Source organism: Pinus tabuliformis, chromosome 4_2, assembly GCF_031772625.1.
Source record: "Pinus tabuliformis cultivar Carrire ecotype Pingquan chromosome 4_2, CPIR1, whole genome shotgun sequence".
Classification (NCBI taxonomy): Eukaryota; Viridiplantae; Streptophyta; class Pinopsida; order Pinales; family Pinaceae; genus Pinus; species Pinus tabuliformis.
Window position 1 is genome coordinate 359,334,450 of NC_142304.1, and position 20,429 is coordinate 359,354,878.

Here is a 20,429-nt window from a genome sequence, read left to right on the forward strand (position 1 = left end):
AATGTAAATTAAAACATATGGAAGTTTGAGACCCAACCCAACCAATGTCTACTTTCTGAAGGTGTGTATATTTAGAATTTATAAAAGAATATTTAGTTTGCATAAACCAACAAATTAGCTTTGGATTATGGGACTATTACTTATATAAACATAAATTCTAGTAAGTGATATGTATTTATCAATGAAATAATATGTGTGAGTAAAGTGGGATGAGGAAAAAACACTTTCCAGTTTGTGTTTATTTTGTTTCCTATTCATTATATATGTTGTAAAATTTTTATTCTATATGCACTTTCCTCCATAATATGATAACATATGTGTTGATCTAGACCCATGATTCATTGTGCTATGTAACTCTAGTTCAACATTCTTGAACAAAGAAAAGGAAGTTGATCCCAGGAAAATCCCTCCCCTTAATACTTAATAGTTAACGCTCACTTTTCATTGAACTAAATCAAATATTTAGAAAAAACTATTAATTTCACACGGGTTTCTTTTAAGGAATTCAAGTAAGGAAAACTAAACTTGACCAAGGACCATTTTCGACAACCCCAAAAATTATCTAAGAAGAGTTTTGTTGGAAAAAGAAAGTGGAATTAGCCTTAGAAGAGGTCCATAAAAAATTTGTATTGAATTTGGTTGATTTCTTTCAAGGCAGTAGAAAATGGCCCTGGCCTTGTCTTATTATAATTATATTTGGTTGAATTCTTTTAGGGTAGTATAAAATGGCCCTACCCTTGTCTTATCAAAATTCCTTTCACGAATCTTGTATGAAACAAATGAAACTGATTCTCAAAAAATAAATTTTATTTGAAATTAACAAACAGTGGGAAAAGAGATTAACATGGTACAAAAAAATAAAACATTGAAATAAAATGCTTCCCATTGTTTGTTTCTCCACATGATTTGATTGCAACAAACTTGGGAGATGTTTGGAAAACAAAAATTAAAGACAACATAAATTTCCATCCACCTCGTGACGTTTTCTTTTTTAGGGTTAAGAATGGCAACTGCATATCCAACACTAGATAACTATTATATTGAAAATTGCAACTACAACTTCAAAAAATGAGTGCATGTCATATTATCTAATTTTCTATTTCTTTACCTAGGAAGGGGATTTCATCAAGGTTATGCTTCTCTTAATGGAAGTGAATTTGAATCCCTCATAATAGATGCATAATTTTCACTATCTCAAAATTTACCTTCTAGTTCAAGATATTTTGCAGTGTACTTAGGAGGGTAATATGGGATATTAAGGGAGGTATCCAAATGTAATAATAGTAAAATCTTAGATATTTCTATAAAGGTCATCATTAGAAAATAAGGCTTACGTAATAGTAAATATTTTAGAGAAGGAACCTTGTAGTAATACTAAGGCTTCTTACAATGTTTGTAATCGCGTTATGATATAGGTCTTATTTATTAATGATAATATTTACAACAATACTTGAGCATCTATTATATGTTCCAGTGACTCATAATGACACATAATTCGGTGACATATAATGTCCTAAAGTCCTCAATGAAATTGAAACCCGCAAGCTTGAAACTTTTCGATAACCAAACTGAGTTACTTATACCATTAGCTCCTAGCCACAATAATTAAGCCTGAAAATATTACATTTATGAAATTTAAGGGTTTTGAATTTAATTCTACAATAAAAATAGTATTTTCCCTCATGATTATACATATGATTTCTCTAGGAGTATAGTCTCTCATGTAGCACATCAAACTATAAATGTGAATAAATTTATCTATTCAAATTTTTAGTTAATTATACTTTTCTAATTATCTAGTTTTTTTTAATTGATTTTCAAAAATAAATTGTGCAAATTAAAATTGGTTGTCATAGATAATCACATATTCTTTATTCCACTCATTTCCCATTGCAATGGAAAAAAGTTCATCGGCTTCACAAATTAGATTGCCCCTTTCCCAATAGAAATATTCCATAGTGGCATTAAAAAAAATCCAAAACAAAGAATATCAAGATGCAAAAAAAAGTCTTTGAAGCAAGGCTATGGGTAGTTGTGAAATTCGCTCAATATTATAGTGGAGGAGCAAGTGGAACAACTAGTTCAAAGGTTTTCTTTTGCCCTTATTGTAAAACACAAAAATCAGAAAATGTAGGAAGAGTTTGATGTTATTTACATGGAATGGGGAAAAAAGAAAAAATAACTTTGTGTCTGAGTGTACCCAAAACAGAGAAATCTTCCTACATAAGAAATTTATTGAACTTTAAAAGTTGAGATGTATTGTTGAAGGTTTAATTGAAACCAACAATAATCCTAGTGGATTAACAGTACGTAGTCCACACTCTTATTCTCAACATTGGGTTTTTGTTTCCCACCTTGAAAAGTCAGGGGATGTAAAAGTGAGGGGAAATCTTGATGCATCCATTGGATGATTTTTTTCACAAATGACATAGCTTTCAATCTTTGCAGGTCTTCTTATTGGAAGGAAATGGTGAGGGATCTAGTTAAAACTACTCCTAAAGGTTACAAACCTCCTATTTATGAAAATATGAGGATAATAATGTTATCTTAAGAGAGGGCTCGGGTTGAAGCTGTACTTCATGACATTAAAGATAATTGGAAGGAATATGGGGTCACCATTGTCTCAGATGGTTGGATAGATGTCAACCATCATCCCCTTATTAATATTTTGGTTTCTATCCCAAAAGGAGTTATGTTCATAAAATCCCATGATACCATAAGAAATACATAATATGGTCCATATCTAATGGGTCTCTTCAAAGAGGCAAATAGAGGAGGTTGGAAGAGAAAACATGGTCCAAATTATTACAGATAGTGCCTCAAACAATGTCCTTGTTAGGGGATTGATTGAGGATGAATACACAATATTTTTTTGGACTCCTTTTTCTGTGCACTCCATTAATTTGCTCCTAAAAGATATTAATAACATTACACGAGTTACAAAAACTATAACTAAATCAAAGATGCTACAAAATTTTATTGTTAATTATGAAACATCGATAGCTATTTATAGTAAATATGAAAATATTTAGTTTCTTCGATGTGTCGAGACTAGATTTGCATCTGAATTCATTATGCTTCAGCGCCTTATTAAAATGCATCAATCTTTGAGAGAGATGGTGGTATCGATGGATTGGCATAGGTGAAAGGGTTCTCATATTGGGGATATCCCAAAAGTTTAGGAAATTATTATTGGTCTTTCTTCAGAGGATTTCTAGAAGCGGGTGGAGGATATAGTCACCTTCAGTACACCTATTGTTTCCACCCTTCTCATATTTTATAGTGATCAACCATGCTTAGGCAATGTGTTTGAGAGTATGGATCAAATGAGAGAGAAGGTTCATGACATAATGGAAGATGAAAATTCTAGGATTGACAAAGACACAAAAAATGAAGTGTGGGAACTTAGTCTGACAAGGTGGGAAATGCTTCATAACCCTCTTCATTCAATTTCTTTCCTACTCAATCCTAAGTGGTTTTATAAGAAATCATCTTCAGATGTAGAGGTGATGCAAAATTGGGACACTTTTATAAGTAGGTATTATGATCATCAGGATCACACTAGTTTACGACTTGAGTTGAGAAAGTGCTTGAGATAAGAAGACCACTTTGAAAATGATGACTATTCATACAATAGAGAACAACTTGGACCCATATACTTCGAGATGAAATATGATACAGAGACTCCATTGCTTCATCAATTGGCTATTTGTTTGCTTTCACAGATATGCCTAATAACAAACACCTTTAATGTATTGATTTATTGTTTAAGCAATTAAGTCTAATGATCGTTTTGGATTATTTTCCTTTTAAGATTTAAGATGTCTATTGCTAACATAATGCTAGTTTTTATTTCATAGATGAGTAGTTCATCTGCATGTGAAAGAAACTAGAGTGAATATACTTTTATAAATTCGACAAAGAGGAATCTTCTAGGCACAAAAATGGCACAAGATTTCGTTTTGTACACTCAAATCTACGTTTGTTATCTTGGCAACAACTAGAGTACAAAAATGGACCCACAAGAATGTGGGATTATGGTGGTTCACAAGATGATGGAGATGATGAGCTTCCACTTGAGGTGCTACAAGAAAATTCTAAAGACATGCTTGATAATACCAATACGTTTATTGACCAAAATAATTCTTTTAGAATTGGCTCAAGCTCAACAACTATTCTAGAAAATGAGCTTGAAAATTTAGATTATTAAGTTTACTTGCATTTTGCATATGAATTATTAGAAGTATATCTATCTATCTATATATATTAATATATATACACACACACACGTTTAATTATTTATATTTCAATTCTCTTGTTCTCATAAGTGTTTGCTATAATTTTAGAAATAATGATTGGGTAAATTTTTGGATCTACAAAATTATCACTTCTTTTTAAAACGGAATCACTATTTATGAATGTTTCTTTACAATTTCACAAATGGAAATATTGGATGTTTATAATTAATGCTTTGTTTTATATTATTGACCTTTAATCTTGTTTTTTCTTATAAGTGAAACCGCCCAACTTTGTTTCTTGTTTCACGTTTCATTTCCGTTTCTGGTAACATAGATTGGCTCTCCCTCTTAAACATATCAATGGCTGGACCATCGAAACTACCAGACATAGAGTAATCATCTAAATTATAAAGCTGCTAGAGCAATGCCCGTAATTTCCTAATAACACTAATGATTACGATCTCTCTGTGATTTCCTAGTACCACAATGATTACGATATCTAAGACCTTCTTGTGATGCCATATTTATGTATCCTCGGTGGTCCTAGTCTGTACTTGCTAAACCCCCTCTTTTGATTAGTTCATCATTATGTTCTAAGAGGTGAATGGCCCAGGTATCCAATCCCTCCATTTAAATTTTAAATTTTAAACCCACCAACTTTAATTGAATTCAACTCCATTCAGGAAAGAGTGGGACGTGATAATGGAGCCCTGGGCTAATGACATTTGGTTGAGGGAAGTCATCAAAATGAAGTCACCATAGGTTGTAGCGACCAGATTATGTACATTGATGAGTGGTCGTCAGATGACCATAGTTTATGAATGCCCATCCAACATCCGGCTGACATGTCCGCTATTTGAGCAAAATTCCATGAATGGTTGCTTTTTAAAGGACTTTTTATATACGAAGATTCATGAAGAGAATCACGTTGAAGCTTTTGAAAGTGGAATTGTACTTTATTGGTGCAAATATTTAGCTTCTTGCTTCCTATTTTATAGGGAAAAAAAGGAAGGTAACGTACTAGGCAGGATAAATGAATTTGAAACATAAAAATAACAACCATGGTGGCTACCTGCCCTTGGAACTTTCGGCTGTTACGCTTTCCACCTGTGAATCGTTTCGAACGATGGACCGGTAAATATTCATTCATGCAATATGGGACAACCAGTATTCATCTAGAATCAGTGCCTTACTAGGATATGTGTATTCTTTTGTAGTTTTTCTAATAACTAATAGACAGGAAAACCTACAGCCTTGTTGACTTACCAATTATTTAGTAACAATTAAAGATTTGAAAGTATCATGCCGCGTAGTTTTTGGTTTAGGGTAGTAGCTAAGCGGTCTTCTTCCTATTATTTATTCAATACATTAATTCAATGTTAACGTCCATCCATTCATATAAATAAATGCCCACATAACCAACAACTACAACCTCTTCTTCCTTACTTGTTCCTTTATGTTGATTGACAGATTGGGATAACAATTCGTTCATTCATTAGAATGATGGCCATAACTATGTCGCCCCTTAGTAATTAAATATTTGAATCTATCATCATCATACCGCATAAGGTGTGGTTAAGTAGGGTAGTTGAACGGTCTTCTTACATTGAAATTTTCAACTTTAACGCAGTGAAGGATTGCCCATGCATCAATATAAATAAACGTCCACGTAACAAAAATCTACAATCTCTTCTTCCTTTCGTGTTCCTTGGGTTGATTCATACATTGGTGTAATAGTTTGTTGATTCATGAGAATGATGGCCATAACTATGTCGCCCCGCCTCTCCCTTATCCCTCTTTTGCTACTTTGTTCGCTACAGGCATTCGTAATGTCATTCCCGGTGTCGTACCCTCAGCCTACTAATAACTTGATTCTGCATTTTTGTGACCATTCATGTCCCATGGTGAAAGAAATAGTTCAATCGGTCTTAGAGAAGGCGGTGATGAAGGAAGCTCGAATGGCAACATCCTTACTCAGGCTTCACTTCCATGATTGTTTTGTTCTGGTCACCATTATTTTCCATATGCACATTAATCTAATTGCTATTAGTAGTAAAATGTATGTATTTATTAGTGAAATTTTAATGGCATGACAGGGGTGCGACACATCTTTGCTGTTGGATAACAGTTCAACCGTTGTGAGTGAGAAGGGATCAAATCCAAACAATAACTCTGCAAGAGGATTTGGAGTCATTGATCAAATTAAGTGTGAGCTAGATAAGGCCTGTCCCAAAACTGTATCCTGTGCAGACATTCTTGCTATTTTAGCTCGTGACTCAGTGGTCCTGGTAATAAATCATATACTAATCTCTTTACTAGCTAGTATCTTAGTATAACATTTATAGATCTCTTTGCTAGCACTTGATTTCCATGACAGTACTATAATCTAGTAATTAATAGTTCCTTGTGATATGTTATAAATGAATAATATCATAGTGGAGGCCTGGGCTGGGAAGTTTTACTGGGGAGAAGAGACTTGAGGAGTGCAAGTTTGAGTGGGTCCAACAACAATATCCCAATGCTCAACTCAACTCTCCAAACCCTCATTATCAAGTTTAAAGGTCAGGGTCTCGATGAGGTAGACTTGGTGGCCCTTTCAGGTATACACATTGTATTTATAACTTGCAGAATCATAATTTGTAGCTCAATCATTTCATTTTGTAACATTCAATATTAATTGGAGATTATTAAGTAGTGAAATACAAATACAAATGCTAATTACGTATGGATTTTGTGAGTCCTACCAAATTCGACAACTACTACTTCAAGAACTTGTTGAGCATGTATGGACTATTGAACTCAAATGAAGAATTGTTTGCCAAGGGCTAAGGGAAAACAATGGAAACCGTGAAAGCTTGCGCAGAAGATGAAGAGCTCTTTCTCGAACTGTTTGCAGAATTGATGGTGAAGATGGGGAACATCGGCCCTCTTACAGGCACCATGGGAGAAATCATGGTCAATTGCCGTACTGTTCTCAGTTGATCAGTACTTGAGTTTCATCAATTTTCACCAATTACATTGCTTTATCTTACGTTCCCCTTTGTAGCTACCATCAAAATGTATTACTGAATAATCCTTCCCAGCGCATTGGGTATCACATATTGAATAATTATGCTGCCACCAGTTAATTATTAAGTATGTAATAAGATCAGACAATAAAGGGAAATTAGTTCAATTTCCATCTGAAATTGCCATGAAGGAAGTATCTCTACATAATGGAATCAGTATCTCTACATCATCCATAGCTAAAAATCTTGTTATATGTTTTTCAAATATATTTTTATATTTAATTTTTTTATAATAATAATAATATTAATAATAATAATAAAATTGCAATTTAATTGAATTATATATATATATATATTTATATATATATATGAAATATGTCATTCGTAATATAAATTTTTTCATGTTTATCAATATTTATCAATCATTTAATATATATAAGTATATCAATATTTTTTTGTAAATTTGATATTAATGACCTTATAAAATAACATTTTAATAAAATATGGAATTGAACCAATAACTTAAATGCCTTAACAACTGATCTAATCATCATTTACCCAAAACACTATAAATATAAATATATTAATAACTAATATAATAAAAAATATTAATAAACACAAAAAATAATAAAATATAATCAGAAAAAGTCTTTTGTACTTTCTGCTGTAACTTTTTATATTTACATAATTTTTTTTTTTTTTTTTTTAATTTGTATTTTTATAAAGATGAAAAGGGAAACAAATTTGCATGTTTATAAAAGTGGAAAGAGAAAAAAACGCACGTGAAAAAGTGTAAAGGTGCTGATATCTTTCACAACCCATCCAATCATCATCTACCCAATATTCTATAAATATAAATATATTAATAATTAATATAATAAAAAATATTAATAAACACAATAAATAATAAAATATAATCAGAAAAGGTCCTTTTGTACTTTCTGGTATAACCATTTATATTTACATAATTTTTTATTTATTTTGATAAAGATGGAAAGAGAAAGAAACGTGGATGTTTATAAAGGTGGAAAGAGAAAGAAACGTGCCCTACAAAGTGTAAAGGTGCTGAAATATTTCAATGGCATTGGTATACCTTTTGTGAATTTTTTTCCCAAAGTTAGAGTTTGATTTTATCCCATCAAAACAATTTATTACAATGTAAGAATGACTTTTTGCATACAATTTTTTTCTATAATCATTGAAAATATGTGTTTAAGTAATACATCCAAAAGGCTTTTTTATCAATATTCATGTGATAAAATTAATAGTTTTAATCAATACAATTTAAAAGATAGTCAGTGTGGTAAACTACTTTAACCCAAAACTTTATTGACAATTTTTTTGTTTGTAGAAGACAATGAACCATTTCAAATAAGGTGTAGTTTTTTTGTTCTGTCACGCATTTTGTTGGGGATTATAAGGATCAAATATTGCAAAGAAATACTTGATTGAGTAAGTAATCTTGAAAGAGTCGATTCTTGATTCTCCACCATTTTGTGATCTTAGCCATTTAATAGAGTGACCACATTTATTTTCAACCAAGGTCCTAAATTCATTGAATCTTTTGAAGAGATAGCTCTTATTTCTCAAGAAATATGTCTAAGTAAATATTGAAAAATAATTAATAAATGTCATAATATACCCGACACAAGCCAATTAAGGCTTATTTATGTAGCAAAGATCACTATAAACAAGCTCCAGTGGTTTATGTGCATGCTATGCTTTCATAGAGTCAAAGGGTGCCTGATAGTGTTTTTCTAGTACATTTTTCTCAAAATCCATCAGGTGGAAGTACCTTTAGTAGGCCAACAACCATATTTTGAGTTTATATGTTCCATATGCTCATAAATTTTAAATATCCAAGTCATTCATGCTAGAGTTGACTTTGTGTACTTGTCTATGCCACAAGAGTAGTTGGTTTAGTGTTGGGTTGAGACATATCATGAAATATAGTCCATCAGTCGATTTGAGAATACCTTCGATGAAAACCCACTAATATTTCTTTAAATCTTTAACAACAAACCAATCTATCCAAAATTCAACATTTTTTCTAGTCAATGTCAATTGCAAAACCAAAAATAGGTTTGCACTCAAGCTAGGCACATGATAGATATTTAGGATTATGCCATGTTGACAAGGTATGTCTCCATGACCATCAATGTCAAGAGAAAATTCAGATGCTAAGTAAATCTTTTTCTCAATAACATTATTCAGGGAGGAAAACAAGGACGCATCCTTTTCCATATGGTGTGTACAACCAAAATCGATGAACCGTTTATTCTATTTTGGTATATGCATGCAAAAATTGCATTCTAACTAAGAAATTAAAGTTGTTAGAGGATCAATTAGTCAACCGCTGAGTTTTAAGTGATATGACTTTCTGCTCCAAGTCATCTCTTTTCTTGAAGCAAGTTTTCTCCAAATATATAGCCTTCCCATAGTAGGTACATTTCTTCTTCTTATGATTCTTCTGAGTTGATTTATACCCATCACATTTTTGGGGTTTGGGATCGAGATACTCTTGTTGAGGTTAAATTTCCTTTTATGTCAAATTTCTCTTACCTTTGAGTGGATAAGTTCAATTCTTATTACCAAGCTTCCTTTCATCAAACAACCTCTATTAGAAACTGATCAATAAATAAAAGAAGGTATCAAAGGTATAATCATTACCATCTCCCTCGCATGATATATATTTAGTGAAAAACGATGAACATAACACATCAAAGGTGTGTACTGATTCATTAGGCCTGATTCTATCAATTGTCCATATTTTCTCAGATAATTCTTCCTACAATTGCAAAATTTCAATTGTAGTTCTTTGGTATGAGTTAGGTAATTCTCAATTATTTCAAAGGAATAAGGATCAAGAGAGATCAACTCCTTTTTTAACTACATAAGTTAGCTTTCATCAATTTTGTCAAACAACAACCTTAGCTTCTTCCATACATCATAAGGGAATTCAATCTCGCTTGTATGAAAATGAATTTCCCGAGAAATATGGGTTATGATGACCCCAATAGCCTCATATATTTTCCCATCAATGAAAAAATTCGTTTGCATCCTTTCAATATGGAATGGTGGTTTTTGTATATTTCTATATCCCTTTTCTCTTTAGAAGGGTTTCCATGGCCTAATTGGAAATATTTTTTCCATTCAAAACAACAAGATCAATCTTGGATGCCATTTTCAAAAAAAATCATAGATTTGATCTCTCTTAAAAGAGGTTCCATGCATCAAATCAAGTGGCCTACAGTCAATCACGAAAAGATGTGACTTAACATGATTTGTGAAGAACAGGGCTAGATTTTAAACCATTAGCTTAGCATGATTTGTGAAGAACAGGGCTAGATTTTAAACCATTAGCTCTCATACCATGTTGGGGCAGGGCATACTCTAATGGCCAACTACTAAGAACAAAGAACAAATAAAGAAATCTATTCTGAGATTAAATAACAGAGAAAATAATGCTTTAAGGTGATGGATAGTGTCATTATTAAGGCTCGCTTAAAACAGATGGAAGTTTCTATAGATGCTTCTGCAAAAATTGCTGGAGTTGCTGAAAATAAGGTAAATGATTCATCAGTTACAGACATAGAACCCATTGACCCTACCTTTGATAAAGTTGAAAAATCTCCCACTAAATATGGGGCTCCTAAAGCTGGAACAACATATGACTTGAAGCCATGCCCTCAATTGAAACAATAATGTGAAAAAATGGATGTGAAAGGGCTTCTCAAATTTATATCAGAACACTGGAAATTTCTTGCAGCCCTTAGGGATAAGGTTCCTGCAGCACTGCAGCTTTCAGTTGACCCAGACTGCCTAGTTTTGAATGCTTTGGAGGGTTTTTACCCTATAAATGAACCATCCAATCAAGGGAATAAAAAGGAGACCGGTCTTCTGCCTCAACGTCGCACCTATATTATGTTATTTGAAGATTCAGGCTTGCTTGATAAACTCTAACAATTGAAATCAGGCCGTTATTCCCAAGGATTTAGTGGGGCTCATATTACAGAAAATTATCAGCGAGCTTCCAAATATGCCATTCGAGAAAATAGCAAAAAAATACTGAACGTGAAATGAAGAGAAAAGAAAACTGAAGATAGGAGCGTCAACGACGTTGATATCTGAAAATATCAAGGATTTCCACATACGCTGCAATAGTCTCGAGGTTTTGGAACAGAACTTCGATTCGTAGAGAGACTAGGGGGTACAACGACAGCTGGTTCTTCATAATCATTTACTGGCGCAGAAAATAATAATAAAAAGCCTGCTCAACCACCTAGCTGCCTTATCTGTCGATTCCCTGTCCACAGTTCTCCGCTTCTGTACCGACGTCAACAGCACACCCTAGCTACATATATAAAACAGGCTCTATTATATATTGGATATGTTGTGGGCTACGGGCTACGTATATACAACGAGCTAAGAGTATTGCACAGTTATTACATTGCCGTCCCCTGTCCTACTGTGAAAACGGCGTGCCGATTGAAGGGTCAACCACTGCGAAGGTTCCGGGCGTCCTTTCAGGCGAACCTTATCTTTAACTCTGTTTTCGCCTGTCTGCACTTCTGCTGTCGCCCAACAGTCAGTTGCCAACCGAACTCCACCTACGCGACGAGCCAAGGCGTAAGGCTCACTCCAACGACGAGCTGCCTATTAACCACTCCACTATATGACCAACCACAGGCGTTCCTTCTCCGTCCATCCACGGGTCGCCAGTTATTCAACGCTGCAACGTTTCATTCCGTCGTTCCTTAAAAAAATTAATTATATAATTACATATATGTAATTAATATATATATATAATTAAAAAATATACATATATATATATTAAAAAAAATTATTATTAAAATAATAAAAAAATTTAATTAATTAGAGTTGGAAAAAAATAAAAATTGATAACCTTGGACTCGAATCAGAGTCACCAACAAATTATAAAAGATGAGCAACCAATGGCGCAGTCAAATGAAGAAAGTATTAGCGGTCGAGTGAAAAGAAGACATTCGTGGTAGATAAGAGATCACGTCTTTTCATCAACAAGCTTTGAGGACAAAGCTTCTGAAGGAAGGAGCTATGTTATGAATATAATTCATAATAAAAAAAAAAAAAAAAAAATGTAATTATTAAAATAATAAAAAATTTGATTATTTTAAATAGTCATTAAGTTAAGTGAAAAGGCATGTCTAAAAGATATGCCTAATCATGAAAGGTCACTTGCTTAGGTACAAAAGTAGGGCCTCATTGTAACATTCATATCACTTATACATTTATATATATAATAAATTATTATTATTAAATAGCTCTTATGTATTCTTACATTCAAGTCTGCAAGCTATCATTTTTCATACTTCAGTGATAGTCTTTATGTTGCAGGATACTACCTTCATTTCACAGTGTAAATATCTCGTTATAAGGTTTTGTAGGGAAAATTCTTTTCTAGATTATTTTTCATATAAGAGGGAGACATAATAGGCATGAAGTAACAAATTTCTATATAGATATTCTTAGCATTAATATTTAAAATCACCATCGATATGTATCGATTGAGAAGGTCTTTCTTATGAAATCAAATGTGACGAGAAATATTCATATTTATTTAACCAACAATGTCTCCAATCTCTTCATAGGAGGATTTTTTATTCCACGATGACCAAAAAAAAATATCCTTTTGTATAAGAGACCTTACATTTTTCATGCTTCTATGTTTCAAATAGAAATATAATATAATTTTCACTTAGGCTCCAACTTACTAGAAGAAATTTACATGATAAGAAACCACAGAAGACTTTCCATGAGAGGATCTAGAGAGTTCAAAATTTTTGTTTAATATTTTGTTCTTGTTCTCTATCCTTAATAGTAACTTTTCAATTCATAGTTATTCTCCATTTTCTTTCTTGCTAGTATTCTTTTATCTTTAGTAATTGAATTTGGTGTGTTGGAATGAGTTTTCTATTTATAAATATTCCTAGGCCTTTTAAGCTCATAGTTTTGTTGAGAATCCATGTATCTTTGTGTTCAATTAATTTTCCGAGCCTTTTTTCTTCTATGAGGAAAGTTGTTTCAATTTATGATTTACTTTCTAGTTTTTCTTTGAATAATGAGATTCATTTTTGTAATCTTTCATATAAAAATTAATGAGGTTCAATTATCTTTTATTATGTTCAGGGTTTAACTTTACAACCTTATTCATCTCTTTTTTTTAATGACTTTGATACTTATTTTATGTTCTTTATGTTCCAAACTATTTAGGGCCAAATTGTTAATTAGATTTTCTTTTAGCTCTTTAACATTATTTGGAAGACTACAATTGTCTTCAAACTCTTTGTTTTGGGTTGATTGTTTCTTTTGTTGGATTTTCCAAATTGATTATCAATCATTTCTTCTAACCTTTCATGAAGTTTGGCTTCTCTGCGTGCCTTCTCCCTCTCTAATTTTTATTTTTTTGTTCGTATATATATATAATTGGGAAAAAATTAATAAATAAAAATTATATATTAAGAATATTTATTCAATTTGTTACTCGAAATCAAAATTTATTGTGAATATCTCAACGATGTTAAAATGTATTTATTTTTATGGTATTTAACTTATCTAAAAAAAATCATTGTTTTGTATTTATGTAAAATAGCGTTTAAAAATATTATATTGAATATGTATCATTGACTAAGAGGGTTGTAGTTAAGGATGGTGGAGATGTGGTAGGGGCTTCTAAATAAGACATTATATTAAATCATAATAATAATAAATATAAATACCGGAATCATTAAACTCAATTGGTTATATTGTGATTTTTTTAATTAATAAAACTAGCATTTGCACTAGATATTGCAAAGGAAACATCGTAAGACATAAAGTACGGAAATCCATTATCCATATAGTGTGTGCATTACGTCAATGACCTAAATATCAACATATCTATTCACTTTTTCTTAATGTTGTAAACAACCAGAATTATAGAAATATTCTTAAATGTGTACCAATATTTATCGGCACACTCCCTATACCTTAAGATTTTTGGTTGCAGCTTCAACTTTGGAAGTCTTCAGATTTACCAAAGCTTCAATTCTTGCTTCTTCTTGTTGATATCTAAAATTTACAGCCAACTTGAATGCTCACAGATTTTGTTGTGAAAATTATAGATAACAAATGTTAGCAATCTATTAATTTAGAAAAAGATTTGTCAGAGATAAAGGTCTTATCGTAAATAAACGTGTTTATGAATACATAGCATTGTAGGCTAGAGCTCATTTCAACTTTAAAAACTGGAAATTGAAACCAAAAAAAAAAGGAGAAAACATAAAAGAAATTTCACAAAATTGTAATACGATCTTTTAAATGCATTAACACTAAGCTAATGATATGTTCTTTAAAAATGCGACCATGAAAATCGTTCTCTATTAACAAATAATTAATGGAAAAATATTCCAAATAACTTCAACTCTTTTCATCAAAATAAAGTTATACCTTTTTATTATTTTTTATGATATACATCTTTCCTAATATATATTATAATAAACCTCTTTTATTTTAAATTTTTATATTTAAATATTTTTTAAATTATTTAATTATCTATTTTATTTTAATAAAGTTAATAACTACGAATATTCTTTTATGTATTATTTTAAACTTATTTCATTAAAAAAAATTATAAACTCTATTATAATTAATAAAATTTTTATTTAATTAAAAAAAACACAATATAATAAATAATAATCTTTTCACAACTCATTTTTAAATTAAAATATATACCAATACTTCCAACAAAATATAATATTTTAACAAAAATATTAAAAAAATTAAATTCCTACCTTTATTTTATTTTAAATTAAAACAATATCATATAATCAATAATAATCATTTAGAAATTCACTCTAAATTAAATATATCCATTATCATTGATTATATAAAATAAACTTCTACACCTATTTTATTTTTAAATTTTAAACTTATACACTACAATATAATCAATGATAATCATTTAGAAATTCCCTTTAAATTACATATACACATTGTCATTGAGTATAGAGTACACCATTAAGAACTCAAAAATATAAAATGACGCTCATGCTCTATCTTAGCTTTCTAAAAATAAAATATACACATTATCATTTATAACCAAATGTGATATTTCAATATTTTTAATAAAAAAATAGTGAAGTAATGTTTTTTTTGGCCTTATCCTCTTAGCATGTTACAAATAAATTTAGCTTATTCATTGATAAAAAGAAAACAGGACAAAGGGCTAAAAATAAAATAAAAGCAATTATATCCTCAAAAACACATTTATGGGTCACATTTATTACTCAATTCCCCAATATATTGATGAACACGAAATAGGACGGACAAACGGTGCCAACATATTTATTCTAATCCAAATGTGGGCTATGGTGCCATAGTAAATTCAACAATGAAAATGACAAACGGGCTCTTCTCAACCTAGTACTCTTTCAAACTTGGCCACCGGACAAGTGGTCGTTATTGATTCTAATTTCATAAGTTTTTTCAATTACATAATTTCAATATATATCGTTTAGTTAGATTATATTTTGCAATTGAAATCACAAGTTTGATGGTATTTTTGTGCAATCGAAGTGCCCAAAGGGTTTTCCAGCATACTGAATTCATATATACAGTGAAAAAACTACTTTAAATAACACAAATCAAGATTTCACCTCAAATTTTTCCACCAGATTCTGGCACCGGAAAGTCCAAAAAGTTGCACTAAAGACAACTCCTTACATTTTTATCAAGTTTAATATATCACTTGACCGGGAATTAAACCAACTTAATACTCTTTCAAATTTGGCCACAAGACATGTGGTCGTTCCCGATTCTAGAACTGGGAATTGAACCAACTTATTACTCTTTCAAGTTTGGCCACAGGACAAGGGGTCGTTCCCGATTCTAGAACTGGGCATAGCGATTTGACTGCTAAGTCTGATCCTAGAACCAGGCACAGAAATTTGACTACTAAGTCTACCATGCTAAGTCTACCAAAACATTAATTCTAGAATCGGGCACGACGATTTTACTGCTAAGTCTACCTGCTAAGTCTAAGTCTACCAAAACATCAATTCTAGAACTAGGTGCAGTGATTTGACTGCTAGGTCTACCAAAACATCGATTCTAGAACCGGGTGCAGCGATTTTACTGCTAAGTCTACCAAAACATACATGCTCGCTCTACCCCTCTGGTTTTGAACACGTGACCTTTTGAGAAGAAATACATACTCTTAACCATTAACCATTAAACATTAAGTCCACTCAAAGAAATTCATAATAAAATCATTAAATTTTATTATTTAAATTATTTATTTAATAATTTAAATCTCCAAAACTTTTCTTCATAAGTAAAATTATTTTAAATAAAATATAAATTTTAATTTTAATTTTATAAACTATATATATATATATATATATATATATATATATATATATATATATATTAATTATATTTCCATTTTTCCCTTTTTGATATATTGACTGGAGTACATCTCCTCCTGGGCATAAGTAGAACCAAATACCAAATACCATCTAAATCAAATTTCACTTTTGACCTTTTAACAAGTCAGTCATGAATCCATTCATAATCCACATAAATTTTTAATTCATAAATAAAACATTCCAAAGTATGAAAATTTAAATAAAACATTCACAACTTCTTCACTGGACATCCAAGCAAATAACATCAAAATTCTCATAGATATTAAAGGCATGATACATCATGATCACAACCCAGCCAACCATACATACTGCCATACTAGGCTACCTTTAGCAGTGAAACCAAAGCTATAACACAGTGAACAATCAACAAAACCTCCACATTATTCCAATTGAATAAATAAACAATAACAATAACAATACTACAATTGAATAAAGCATTAGCAAGAACAATAAACCCTGAATCCACCCATGCTACTCCAATTGAATAAAAGCATAAGCAATAACAATAAACCCTAAATCTATTCCATTATGGTTAGTTTATACGTCAATAAACCCTGAATCCATCCATTCCTTTATGGTTAATATGTCCCTTTGACTACTGTCACTGAGCAGGATGCATTGGACACAACATAATTGCTCACTCTCCCAAGTAAAACTCTGCAGACATGAAAGCCAAACCATCAGAACAAGACAATACCGAAGTGACTTAGGTGATCACATAGAGACAGAATACCTTTTGATGCGTCTGAGGCCTCTATTGCCCATGACTAAGAAGTCCACCTTAAGATCTTCAATTGCATCACAGATTTTTTCCCTTGGATCACCCCAGTAAACCTTAGTTACAATAGTTGTTTGTATAAAACATACATAATTTGTTAGTCTGGCTATGGTCATGAAGAAAAGTCCAGCTTCTGTCTAAAATCTCATTGAGGTCTGCATCCCTTTAACCTTTTAGCCCCCTCTTCATGTATTACAAATTCAAATTAATTGATGTTGGTTTGATGAAATATAAAAAATAAGACACATTCAAGTTTATATATGGCATTTTATTTCTCCTGATAAACACCTAACGTTTCTTAATAGAATAACCAAGATTTTAGAAGGTTTCTTGACAGAATAAAATTCTTGACAGAATGACCTATATTCTATATGGTTTACTCCCTATTAGTGTGAGAACATGTGAAAATTGTCAGGAACTTTATGGCATTACAGATGCCACTAGAAGTGATGTTTGTGTCCAACACCTACCAGAAGGTCAAAAAATTTTGTCCACGTTAACTGCAAAAATAAAGACATAAGAAACTCACGATGACGCTATTCAACAAGAACTAAAGAAGAATATAGATATGGGGATTCGTTAAATATTTCAATGGGAAAGGACAAATATAACATGGAGGAAATGTGAAATAATAAACCAAAACAATCATCAGAAAGGAATATAACCTGCCACACATCCGTTGCTGAGTATCAGAACAGCTCCAATGCAGTCAATGTTGATGAAACTCAAATTTCCTTTATAGTAAAAAGCAATCAGCTACAGAAAGATATTTTGGTTCCTCCATATTCTGAAGTTAGTTCACATAAAGCAAATAACATCAAAGTTCTCATAGATACTAGAAGGCATGATAAACCATGATCAAAACCCAGCCAACCATACATACTGCCATACTAAGCTACCTTTAGCAGTGAAACCAGAGCTATAGCATAGTGAACAATCAATAAAACCTCCACATTATTCCAACTGAATAAATAAACAATAACAATACTACAATCGAATAAAGCACCAGCAAGAACAATAAACCCTGAATCCAGCCATGCTACTCCAATTGAATAAAAGCATCAACAATAATAATAAACCCTAAATCCATTCCATTATGGTTGATTTATATGTCAATAAACCCTGAATCCATCCATTCTTTTATTGTTTATAACTTTATATGTCCCTTTGACTACTGTCACTGGGTAGGATGCATTGGACACAACATAATTGCTCACGCTCCCAAGTAAAACTCTGCAGACATGAAAGCCAAACCATCAGAAGAAGACAATACCAAAAGTGACTTAGGTGATCACATAGAGACAGAATACCTTTTGATGAGTTCGAGGCCTCTGTTGCCCATGACTAAGCAGTCCACCTTAATATCTTCAATTGCATCATAGATTTTTTCCCTTGGATCACCCCAGTAAACCTTAGTTACAATAGTTGCATGTATAAAACATACATAATTTGTTAGTCTGGCTATGGTCGTGAAGAAAAGTCCAGCTTCTGTCTCAAATCTCATTGAGGTCTACATCCCTTTAACCTTTTAGCCCCTCTTCAGGTTTTACAAATTCAAATGAATTGATGTTAGTTTGACAAAATTTAAAAAACAAGGCACATTAAGGTTTATATTTGGCATTTTATTTCTTCTGATAAACACCTAACGTTTCTTAACAGAATAACCAAGATTTTATAAGGTTTCTTGATAGAATAACCTTTCTTGACATAATGATCTAAATTCTATATGGCTTACTTCCTATTAGTGTGAGAACACGCGAAAATTGTCAGGAACTTTATGGCATTCCAGATGCCACTAGAAGTGATGTTTGTGTCCAACACCTGCCTGAAGGTCAAAAATTTCTATCCACGTTAACAGCAAAAATAAAGATAGAAGAAACTCATGATGACCCTATTCAACAAGAACTAAAGAAGAATATAGATATGGGGATTTGTTAAATACTTCAATGGGAAAGGAAAAACTTTTGACCTTTTATCAAGTCAGTCATGAATCCTTTCATAATCCACATAAAATTTTAATTCATAAATAAAACATTCCAAAGTATGAAAATTTAAATAAAACATTCACAACTACTTCAATGGACATAAAGCAAATAACATCAAAATTCTCATAGATATTAGAAATCATGATACACCATGATCACAACCCAGCCAAACATACATACTGCCATACCAGGCTACCTTTAGCAGTGAAACCAGAGCTATAACACAGTGAACAATCAATAAAACCTCCACATTATTCCAACTGAATAAATAAACAATAACAATACTACAATTGAATGAAGCATCAGCAAGAACAATAAACCCTAAATCCACCCATGCTACTCCAATTGAATAAAATCATTAGCAATAACAATAAACCCTAAATCCATTCCATTATGGTTGGTTTATATGTCAATAAACCCTGAATCCATCCATTCCTTTATGGTTTATATGTCCCTTTGACTACTGTCACTGGGCAGGATGCATTGGACACTACATAATTGCTCACGCTCCCAAGTAAAACTCTACAGACATGAAAGCCAAACCATTAGAAGAAGACAATACCAAAGTGACTTAGGTGATCACACAGAGACAGAATACCTTTTGATGAGTCCGAGGTCTCTGCTGCCCATGACTAAGCAGTCCACCTTAAGATCTTCAATTGCATCATAGATTTTTTCCCTTGGATCACCCCAGTAAACCTTAGTTACAACAGTTTCCTGTATAAAACATACATAATTTGTTAGTCTGGCTATGGTCATGAAGAAAAGTCCAGCTTATGTCTCAAATCTCATTGAGGTCTGCATCCCTTTAACCTTTTAGCCTCTCTTCACATATTACAAATTCAAATGAATTGATGTTAGTTTGATGAAATATAAAAAATAACACACATTCAAGTTTATATTTGGCATTTTATTTCTCCTGATAAGCACCTAACATTTCTTAACAGAATAACTAGGATTTTAGAAGGTTTCTT

The 20,429-nt window shown here is 31.8% G+C and overlaps 1 long non-coding RNA gene and 1 pseudogene across 1 annotated transcript; one reads left to right on the forward strand and one right to left on the reverse strand.

Annotated features, from left to right (window-relative positions):
• Window positions 1–6,067: 6,067 nt before the first annotated feature.
• Window positions 6,068–7,220, forward strand: LOC149169423 (peroxidase 49-like; annotated as a pseudogene).
• Window positions 7,221–19,921: 12,701 nt separating this feature from the next.
• LOC149169424 (uncharacterized) lies at window positions 19,922–20,190 on the reverse strand. The gene is made up of 2 exons (XR_016259385.1): window positions 20,054–20,190; window positions 19,922–19,977 (listed from the first exon to the last, which is right to left on the reverse strand). It is a non-coding gene; the product is annotated as an uncharacterized LOC149169424 (long non-coding RNA).
• Window positions 20,191–20,429: the final 239 nt, after the last annotated feature.